This window comes from Myxocyprinus asiaticus, chromosome 6 (assembly GCF_019703515.2).
Source record: "Myxocyprinus asiaticus isolate MX2 ecotype Aquarium Trade chromosome 6, UBuf_Myxa_2, whole genome shotgun sequence".
Lineage (NCBI taxonomy): Eukaryota > Metazoa > Chordata > Actinopteri > Cypriniformes > Catostomidae > Myxocyprinus > Myxocyprinus asiaticus.
In genome coordinates, this window is record NC_059349.1 from 6,565,646 (window position 1) to 6,577,153 (window position 11,508).

Sequence of the window (11,508 nt, forward strand, 5' to 3'; positions counted from 1 at the left end):
GCTGGGACCCTGGGCATCTTTCTTTTGGTGTTTTTCAGAGTCAGTAGAAAGGTCTCTTTAGTGTCCTAAGTTTTTATAACTGTGACCTTAATTGCCGACCGTCTGAAAGCTGTTAGTGTCTTAATGACCATTCCACAGGTGCATGTTCATTAATTGTTTATGGTTCATTGAACAAGCATGGAAACATTGTTTAAAGCCTTTACAATAAAGAAGTTATTTGGATTTTTACAAAATTATCTTTAAAATACAGTGTCCTAAAAAAGGGACATTTCTTTTTTATATATATATATATATATATATATACATATACAGTTATGCTCAGAAGTTTGCATACCCTGGAAGAAATTGTGAAATTTTGGCATTGATTTTGAAAATATGACTGATCGTGCAAAAAAACTGTCTTTTATTTAAGGATAGTGATCATATGAAGCCATTTATTATCACATAGTTGTTTGGCTCCTTTTTAAATCATAATGATAACAGAAATCACCCAAATGGCCCTGATCAAAAGTTTACATCCCCTTGAATGTTTGGCCTTGTTACAGACACACAAGGTGACACACACAGGTTTAAATGGCAATTAAAGGTTAATTTCCCACACCTGTGGCTTTTTAAATTGCAATTAGTGTCTGTGTATAAATAGTCAATGAGTTTGTTAACTCTCACGTGGATGGACTGAGCAGGCTTGATACTGAGCCATGGGGAGCAGAAAAGTACTGTCAAAAGACCTGCGTAACAAGGTAATGGAACTTTATAAAGATGGAAAAGGATATAAATACATATCCAAAGCCTTGAAAATGCCAGTCAGTACTGTTCAATCACTTATTAAGAAGTAGAAAATTCGGGGATCTCTTGATACCAAGGCAAGGTCAGGTAGACCAAGAAAGATTTCAGCCACAACTGCCAGAAGAATTGTTCGGGATACAAAGAAAAACCCACAGGTAACCTCAGGAGAAATACAAGCTGCTCTGGAAAAAGACGGTGTGGTTGTTTCAAGGAAAACAAAATATGACGATACTTGAACAAAAATGTGCTGCATGGTCGAGTTGCCAGAAAGAAGCCTTTATTGCGCCAATGCCACAAAATGATTACAATATGCCTCACAGCTTCTGGCACACTGTAATTTGGAGTGACGAGACCAAAATAGAGTTTTATGGTCACAACCATAAGTGCTATGTTTGGAGAGGGGTCAACAGGGCCTATAGTGAAAAGAATACCATCCCCACTGTGAAACATGGTGGTGGCTCACTGATGTTTTGGGGGGGTGTGAGCTCTACAGGCACAGGGAATCTTGTGAAAATTGATGGTAAGATGAATGCAGCATGTTATCAGAAAATACTGGCAGACAATTTGCATTCTTCTGCAAGAAAGCTGCACATGGGACATTCTTGGACTTTCCAGCATGACAATGACCCTAAGCACAAGGCCAAGTTGACCCTCCAGTGGTTACAGCAGAAAAAGGTGAAGGTTATGGAGTGGCCATCACAGTCTCCTGACCTTAATATCATCGAGCCACTCTGGGGAGATCTCAAACGTGCGGTTCATGCAAGACGACCAAAGACTTTGCATGACCTGGAGGCATTTTGCCAAGACGAATGGGCAGCTATACCACCTGCAAGAATTTGGGGCCTCATAGACAACTATTACAAAAGACTGCACGCTGTCATTGATGCTAAAGGGGACAATACAAAGTATTAAGAACTAAGGGTATGCAGACTTTTGAACAGGGGTCATTTCATTTTTTTATTTGTTGCCATGTTTTGTTTTATGATTGTGCCATTCTGTTACAACCTACAGTTGAATATGAATCCCATAAGAAATAAAAGAAATGTGTTTTGCCTGCTCACTCATGTTTTCTTTAAAAATGGTACACGTATTTCCAATTCTCCAAGGGTATGCAAACTTTTGAGCACAACTGTATATATATATATATATAATAATACGTTTAATATACTGTATATATATATATAACCTTGCAATTTTATAATTATCTTTACAGCTTTAAACACTGCCTTACAGTCATTTTGAAAATATTAGATCAATGAATACAATATTGATATTACACATATCATAGAAAAATAATACTGGCATATCATATCTTCTTGATGTAAAGCCAGAGGAGGATAGGTCATCTTAAGCAAACATTAATACCAAGTTAGTCCTAAATAAAAATAAATTGTATGGATAATTTTAATTACAGGTCTTTCGTTCAAACTCCAACAGTATCATATCAAATAACACTATGTAACACAATTTTTGTTCCTGAGTAGCAAGTGTTATTTCCTAATTGCTTATGCCTCAAAAGTATAGAAAATGGCTATTATTCCCCACAAACTTTGCTTTTGTGACCAGGACAGTGATCTTTTGAAATTTACCTATTTCCAATGAGAAAACGGGTGGATTTGTGTCTTTTCGTTCACATAAAGTCAGAAAAAACAACATATGAATCCAAATTAACATGTATTTATACTAAAGTAATACAAAAATGACTACAAAAGATTTAAAAGTGAGAAGTTTTTTGAGATTTACGATTATAATGTAAATCACTTTCACAAATCAGCCCCCAAATGTAGTCTCCCATCATGTTCTCGTTATACTGTCTTTGGTAGCAGCGTTCAAAGTCCAGTATATCCTGATGGAAGCGCTCACCTTGCTCCTCCGAGTACACTCCCATGTTCTCCTTGAATTTATCAAGATGAGCATCAAGGATATGGACTCTGAGGGACATCCTACAGCTCATTGTGCCGTAGTTCTTCACCAGAGTCTCAACCAGCTCCACATAGTTTTCGGCTTTGTGATTGCCCAGGAAGCCCCGAACCACTGCGACAAAGCTGTTCCAAGCCGCTTTCTCCTTACTAGTGAGCTTCTTGGGGAATTCATTGCACTCCAGGATCTTCTTTATCTGTGGTCCGACGAAGACACCGGCTTTGACCTTTGCCTCAGACAGCTTAGGGAAGAAGTCTTGAAGGTACTTGAAGGCTGTCAACTCCTTATCCAGAGCTCTGACAAATTGTTTCATAAGGCCCAATTTGATGTGCAGTGGTGGCATCAGCACCTTCCGGGGGTCCAACAGTGGCTCTCACTTGATGTTGTTCCTCCCCACAGAGAACTCGGTCCGCTGTGACCAGTCCCGCCTGTGGTAGTGCCCCTTGGTGTCCCTGCTGTCCCAAAGGCAAAGATAGCAGGGAAACTTGGTAAAACCACCTTGGAGACCCATCAGGAATGCCACTATTTTGAAGTCTCCTATGACCTCCCAGCTGTACTCATCATACTTCAAGGTGTCCAGCAAGGTCTTGATATGTATCCACTTAGGCAGCTGGAAGTAACTGAACTGGTGGGCTTAAGGCCCCTGTATTTATACTACTATTTATATTACTGGAAAGTTCTAGAAGTTACTCCAAGTTTACTCAGCAATGAATATATCTGGAATGTTCTGGAAAATAGGTACATTTCAAAATAACACTGTCCTGGTCACAAAAGCAAAGTTAGTGGGGAATAATAGCCATTTTCTATACGTTTGAGGCACAAGCAATTAGGAAATAACACTTACTACCCATGAACCCAAAAAAAAAAAAAAACTGTTACATGGTGTAATCAATACTATCATGTTTTCATTGTGGGATGCCTAGTGATAGTGTCACTCACTGATCCAGTTTTTTGGTGTAAAGCACGAATATGCAAGTTTGCGCAAGACCACGAGTGCTGCATGTGTCGGTTTGGACCTTTTCTACTAGCCGTATGATTGACACGCCTGATGTAGATTGCGGCTTGAACAGTAGGTGGGGATATTTGACAGCTGCTATTTAATGGTAGGTCATATTTTATTGTGTAATAAGCCCCAGCAAGCGCAAAAAACACGACTGCTCATATTTGCAAGCGACTTTCTGAAAAAAGTCGCTTATAAGTGGAATTGGCAACTATGACTTTGGCCTTAACACCGGCTCTGCTTTGCCCTAACAAAAAGGTGCGGGCTGGCACTGTGGCACAACGTCATCGTGTACAAAAATGTCTGATTTCATTGGGTAGGCATAAACCAATAAATGACGTCATTGACCCCTCCCCCGCCGAACACTGGTCTAGGATTTTATAAGTGCACAAGTGTGTTTTGCTACAGGTTTTTCGCAAAAGTAGTTGCAAAAGTCAAGGCATGAAGATTTGAAGTTGCAGGGCCAGATTTGAGAGGCTGTAAGTGCCGATTTGTGGTTGTACTGCAAAAATGAATTAAAGTACAAAAGTTAATGTGTAATACAAGTTTGTGTTTGTAGTTGTATTTATGTGAATGTCAGTTTACACATTTGTGACTACTTGTCTGCAATTGTGAATTCAAAACACAAGCTTTGAATTATTGCCTGTAAGCACAGATTTTTAAGTTTCACATTGGTGCTGTGAGTGTAAATTTAAACTTACGAATACAAACATTTAAGTTCTCAAATCTAAATATGCAAGCTCTCGAGTTTTGATACTGATTTACCTTACACATAGTAAATCTGGACTCATCAGACCACATGACCATTTTCCATTGCTCCACAGTCCAATCTTTATGCTCCCTACCAAACTGAAGTCATTTTTTCCCATTAGCCTCACTAACAAGTTGCTTTCTTGTGTCACACAGCTGTTTAGTCCCAATCCTGTAAGTTCTCGTTGCATTGTGCGTGTGGAAATGCTCTTACTTTCACTATTAAACATAGCCGTGAGTTCTACTGTCAATTTTTTATGATGTGACTCCACCAAGAGTTTTAGTGATCTCTGATCACGATCTTTCAAGATGTTTTTTCTGACCACATTTTTTCCATGAAGCTGATGGTTCACTACTATCCTTCCAGGTTTTAATAATGTGTCGGACAGTAATTAACCCAATTTCAATGATTTCAGCAATCTCCTCAGTTGTTTTCTTTGCTTGATGCAGGCTAATAATTTGACCCTTCTGAAACACAGTAACATCTTTTCCACGACCACGTGATACGCCTTCCGGCATTGTTGTTTAAGAAATGAGAAGCTACACACTGCATCAGTTAGGGTTAAAAGAACTGTTTCCAGCTGAAACATATGAATCACTGCAATAATGTTCCAATCATAGGCTCTTATGTATTTGCTTATTTAAATTTAAACTGTGATTTTATTTTAATTTAATTTAATTATTTTTTTTGGCCAGGCAGTGTATAATAGGGCTGGACAAATTTCTTCATTTTATTTTTTATTAGGCTGATTCAACATAGATTCTCAAAAGCCATGGATCGATCTTTTATTCTATGCGCAATCCTCCACTACAATGAGGAAATCACTCACATTTGCAACCAAAAATTTATATATTTCTGTACAATTGTATTGAGCAGAATAGCATCTCGGAATGCACGTCAAACCTTGAGGTGATGCTATAACAGCAGAAGATCACGTCGTGCCATTTTTATTTATAACCATAGTGTTCCTAATAAAGTGCTCAAAAGTGTAATTTTTAATGCTACAATAGTCATATGTGAATCCACAAATTACATTGCTTTTTTGTTTATTTCTGAAATTGATAATTATTTCAAAAACATTTTCACCCAATACACTAGCATTTCGACTGTGTACTCAAAGTTTTTTAAGAACAACACAAACACACCAACACAGAGCTACAAATGCAAAGAGCCACATAAAGATCGTGTAGAGGCTACACCATAGTTCAACATTTTTATCCATAACGGCCCTTAATGTGGAATCAATGTAGTGATATCTGAAACCAAATACAACTAAATAAGCACAGAGATCTCAATATGCAAGATAAGGGCAAAGAGCTGTTAGGACTAAAATATCCCTCTTCAATATGTGAAATTGCTGTACTCACGAATGTTGCGTCATTTACAAGAGAGACTAACTATCAGCACTTCACATAAAGGCATAACACAGAAAGCTTGACAGTTTTCAGTATTGTGGTGCAAAAACTCATAAAAAAGTACAAGTTCCACATATCTTACATATTAATTTAATCCTCTATATTCGTGTTATGATGTGTTTATATTGTTTTAATGATTAATTCACCTAAACAATGGATCAAAACGAGACTGTAAAACATTGTATTCATTTTATATCACTCACGCAAAATTATTTCAACGTGGTTTATGTAAAAACGTTAAAGCACTTTTAAAAGTTTTGTATTGTTTAATATATACTGTATAAGCTCAAGCGCTGAAAAACTCAAACCTTTAATCAGCCGAATCACAACAGACGGCGGAGCTGCGGCGCATTCATTATGACGTCACAACAACAACAACTTCTTTCAGGGTTTTTTTTTTTTTTTTTTTTTTTTTTTTTTTTTGCCGGTTGTCCAACCAATGTGGTGAATTATCGCCACCAGCTGGACTAGAGTGAGGATCACTGAAAGGATGCGGAAGGAGGAAATTGAAAAAAATACAATAAATAAATATTATTTCATTAATCCAATGCTTGCATAAAATACTTAAATCCTTTTATCTAGACCTGATAAATTTTTTTTATTATTTAAAAAATATATATTTATTTTTGACTCTCCAGAATCACTTTTAGTCAGTTTTGTATTGTCAGACCATCTACTCCAAGTTTAGCTCTAATTATTTCCTTTTTATTCACCTTATTCAGCTCCGCCATTTTTCCGCGCTCCACTCTTCCGAATTTTGTCATCTAACTTCCTGTTTGTATTTAAGCAACTGAGCAGAGTCAATAAAAATTGATTAGACTGTGATGGCCACTCCAGCACCTTCACCTTTTCTGCTGTAACCACTGGAGGGTCAACTTGGCCTTGTGCTTAGGGTCATTGTCGTGCTGGAAAGTCCAAGAGCGTCCCATGTGCAGCTTTCGTGCAGAAGAATGCAAATTGTCTGCTAGTATTTTCTGATAACATGCTGCATTCATCTTGCCATCAATTTTCACAAGATTCCCTGTGCCTTTAGAGCTCACACATCCCCAAAACATCAGTGAGCCACCACCATGCTTCACAGTGGGGATGGTATTCTTTTCACTATAGGCCTTGTTGACCCCTCTCCAAACATAGCGCTTATGGTTGTGACCATAAAGCTCTATTGATTGTGGGAGCACAGAAAGTGTTTTCCCCCAAGAGTTGATGGTCTGAGTCTACAGCACCCCTTTACTACATGAAAATGCAAGTGATGTGTTTTTTCTGTCACTGTAAATTAGGGCTGAAACGATTAGGCGACTTTATCGACAATGTCGACAATAAAAAATAATCAACAAAAATTTTCGTTGTCGAATAGTCATTTGATCTCATTTAACGTAACATGAGTGTGACGAGGAGGAGGGCGGGGCTGGGCTGTGAGTCCACACAGCCAGCCCCTAATTGGGCTAATCAGCCGAGGAGGGGGATAAGGCCGAGCCAGATGCGGTAGTTCGAGAAAGAGAGAGCCACACGCAGCTGCTGTGTGTGTTTGTGTTTTGTGTCTTTTTGTTTTATTAAAATTACTTTGACTGTTCAGCCGGTTCCCGCTTCCTCCTTGCCCATCTTAACCTTGTTACATTGGTGCCGAAACCCAGGAAGGAGGAGGGATGCGCTGTCGTGGAGTCCTCGCCACTGCCGTCCGTCGAAAGGAGCATCCGCGGCTGTCCGCCGGGGGATGGAGTCGACGCTGCTGGCCACTTGGATGCGGAGGAACGACCGCCGTCCACGAGGGTAGGAGGGGCTCGCTGCCGGCCGCCTGTAGTGGTGGAGCCGCTACCAGGGGCGGAGGGGACTCGCTCCCGGCCATCAGAATGTGGAGGGTTCGGAGGAACGGCCGCCATCCGCGAGGTGAGGAGGGGCTGGCTGCCAGCCTCCTGGAGTCGTGAAGCCACTGCCAGGGGCGGAGGGGCTCTCTACCAGCCACCAGAACGCGGAGGGGTGTTCCATCCGCCAGGGGTTGGAGGACTCGCTCCGGTCTGCCCGGGGAGGAGTGGCTGTCGTCCACCAGAGGTTGGAGGAGTGGTCGAGGACCAGGCGACGGCGTGTCGGGGAACTGGCGAGCAATTTTTTCTCTCTCTCCTCTCTCTCTCTCACTGTCGCTCTGCCTTGCCCTTTCCCTCTCCTCTTTTCCATCCCCTTGTCTCCCTCCCAGGTCTCGAAAGGCAGGGAAAGCCTGCCGGAAGGGCAATGTACGTCATGATGTACGTCATGCCGGGGGTTCCCCGACCTGAGGCAAAGGAAGGATGACATCGGCCATGTTAAGTCTACGGTAACACAGATAACCACACTGTACAATTGTGCTGAGAAGAATATCATCTCAGAATGCTATTCTGAGATGCAGGTTGGCACTGTTTTGGTGGCACGAGGGGGGCCTACACAATATTAGGCAGGTGGTTTTAATGTTGTGGCTGATCAGTGTAGCTGAAAGTGGCTTATACTGGATGTGGTCCACATTCTAGGTTGTAATGGTGGCACCCTAGTTATGTTGAAAGATAAGATATAAGAAATGGTTACATATTATCTAGTTAGGGAAGAAGAATGCGTGAAAATTTGTATTTCTTAAGCTTTGAATTGGCAGACATAACCTGCATATAGATACTGTGGAATGTAATTTTATAATTAACATATTAACATTTATTGACTCAAGGAACTGAAAAAAGAATGTGGGTTCTATAATTTCATTCGGTGATATTTATAGATATGTTAATAATATTAATATCATAAAATAAATTCTAAGGGCTAAATATAAATACATAAAGCTCTCTCTATACAGTATGTGAAGGCCTTTCCAATGTATTACAGTATTACAATTCTACAGTATTAAAAATTTGATTTTAAAATTCATTTTAAAATGAAGGACTGAAAAGTAGTTCAGTGGGGACAAGCTGTTTTACATAATTACATAATTAATTGCCATGTTATAACCTTGGACCGTGGTTTTGGTTAGAAATGCATAGTAAAAACTTTGAGTTCTTTGTTTTAAACCTTTCCAGTAATGTTTAAATTATGTACATTCATGAATTGTGAATTTAGTTGTATATCAGTGGTGGGCTGTGCATTTAAAGTCTAGGCCTTCAGTGTGATTCATGCCATTAAGAAAACACAGTTTCACATTGAATAAGACACCCTATGCCTATGGGCATCATACATTATGTCGCAGCTAACTAATAATACCAACTGACATTTTAAAAACACGTCCACACATGAAAGCCAGAACTTGAAATGACACTTAATGCTCAAGCAAGCCTAATTTTAACTGCAGCACAACTGTTTTATGCAATTTGAACGTCTCCCGAACAGACATTCAAAAATCGTAATTTTTCATATGAATCTACCAAGAGGTCTATAATACCTGGAAAAATCTATCGAATAATATTTGTGATTTAAATGTTGCTTGCAATAAATTTCATTTCATCAGGGTACACAGTTATGCTGCGTTCCATTCAACTTGGATGAGGGATATTCCTACTTGATATCGCTGACCATAAATGCATTCCATTTCCTGATATTTGGAACTGCAACGCTCCCGTTAGCTTAGCAGGGGTTTGACTCTCATTAGAGATGTCTCCTAGCAACCCAACTGATAAACAAGGCTGCAGCGCTAGCATTTGTGCTTCAGGTGTACGATTATCAAAAGAGATTATAATGTTTTATACACCTGTTTCTGCAGGCGATTGTTAATATCATGTAATGTGGAAACAAACTCATTTATCAATATTACTTAATAAAGTGAATGTTTATCACTTACTTTGTATATCTCCCTGAGTGTCGACATGTTTGTGTGACAACATGCACCTGCATCTCTGCGAAATCGGAGTTGAGAATTTCTACACAAGCCTACAAGTTGTAATTCTGACTTCAAGATGCATTCCACTGCACTTTTCCTAGTAGGAAGTTGTCAAATCCGACTTTCCGAGTTGAATGGAAAGCAGCACTACTTCTCAAAACTTGATCCGACACTGAATGCTCAAGCAGCCTAATTTACACTTAGAAAACTCCTGATGTTGCTATAACAATGCAAAAAGCACTTACCAATTTGCTTGAAGTGAAAATCAGTCCTCCTTTCCTGTTTAATAAATTAAGCAATCACAGGGTCATGCAAAACATCTCGTGTTTTTAAATCCATAAGGATCTCTTTCTCAATGGCGATAGCGGCAGTGATGATGATCTCGCGCTCTTCGCTTTCAAATTACGAACATCACTTAAAGAGTGATTGCGTCACTCAAGGCCAGCTAGAAGGCCTCGACCGGGACATATCCTATAGGTCACACCCACCAAGAACAAATAAATCAGTCTGATTGGCTGATGAATCTGACAATCTGACTTTAGTTGCTCATTTATTTGCACTGTTGAGGGATTCTGTGGAAATTCTGAAGGCCTGACGATGTGGCGCTCAGACTCACATGCTGCTTCGGCTTCGGGCATGCGATTTGTGAAACAGTTGCCACACTTTGCTTGTAAGCATCGTTTTTCTCTATTTGTTTGTAGATTAATTAAGAGTGAAAAGCAATTAAAAATACATAGGCAAAAAGGTCAATGAGAATGAAAGGATGAAAAATATTTATTTGGTATGTTGGGCCAGCAGAGAAGGCTTTGCTGGCCCTGAGAATTTCCCACTGTTGTATATACATGTTTTTAAAGATGAGGTGTGTAATTTTACCGAACGGAATTGCAAAAATAAGGACTGTTTTCAAACAGGTACCCCAAATATAAATATTTACATATTTGTCATTGTTCGAACAGATAGTGCTGCCCTAATTCATGCCATTGGTTGAGTCAATGTTGCTGGCCGGAATTCTCAAACAAAGACAACGTTTTGAAAGCTGCACATAGACCCAGTGTTTATACTTTACGGGGAAATCGGCTTATGAATGGCTTTTGTTTAGTTGTCACTGCATATTAAACTGGGAGAGAAGGAATTTTAACATCCCAAAAATTACGAACATAACCTTTAAGTGTGACTTTAGTCGTTATGACTTTAAGTGGGGAAATCTGATCTTTCTCAGATTTCTGTGTGTTTATTGCATAGTAGAACAGTTAGGCAGGTATATTCACAGTATTTACACCTATGAGCACAAACATTACGACCACCTGCCTTATATGCTGTTGGTCCTCCGTAGGCTGCCAAAACAGTGCAGACCCGCCGAGGCATGGACTCTACAAGTCCCCTGAAGGTGTCCTGTGGTATCTGGCACCAAGACATTAGCAGCAGATCCTTCAAGTCCTGTAAGCTGTGAGGTGGAGCCGCCATGGATCGGACTTGATGGTCCAGCACATCCAATAGATGCTCATTCGGATTGAGATCTGGGGAATTTGGAGGCCAGGACAACACCTTAATGAACTCTTCATCGTGTTCCTCAAACCATTCTTGAACAATGTGTGCAGCCTGGCAGGGTGCATTAGCCTGATGAGAGAGGCCACTGCCATCAGGGAATACCATTGCCATGAAGGGGTATACATGGTCTGCAACAATGTTTAGGTAGTTGGCACATATCAAATTGACATCCACATGAAGAAGAAGCCTTTATTCTGTCACACATTATACATTTTGCATATATACAGTGAAATTCTTTTTTTCACATATCCCAGCTAAGCTGGGG

The 11,508-nt window shown here is 39.8% G+C and overlaps 1 protein-coding gene across 1 annotated transcript in view; it reads right to left on the reverse strand.

The window, feature by feature from the left end:
• LOC127442176 (zinc finger protein 585A-like) overlaps positions 1-6,234 on the reverse strand; it is a 31,074-nt gene extending 24,840 nt beyond the window's left edge. Inside the window, exon 1 of the mRNA XM_051700018.1 lies at positions 6,181-6,234. The gene's annotated coding sequence lies outside the window, so the exon portion shown is untranslated. The remainder of the gene's footprint in view (positions 1-6,180) is intronic.
• Positions 6,235-11,508: the final 5,274 nt, after the last annotated feature.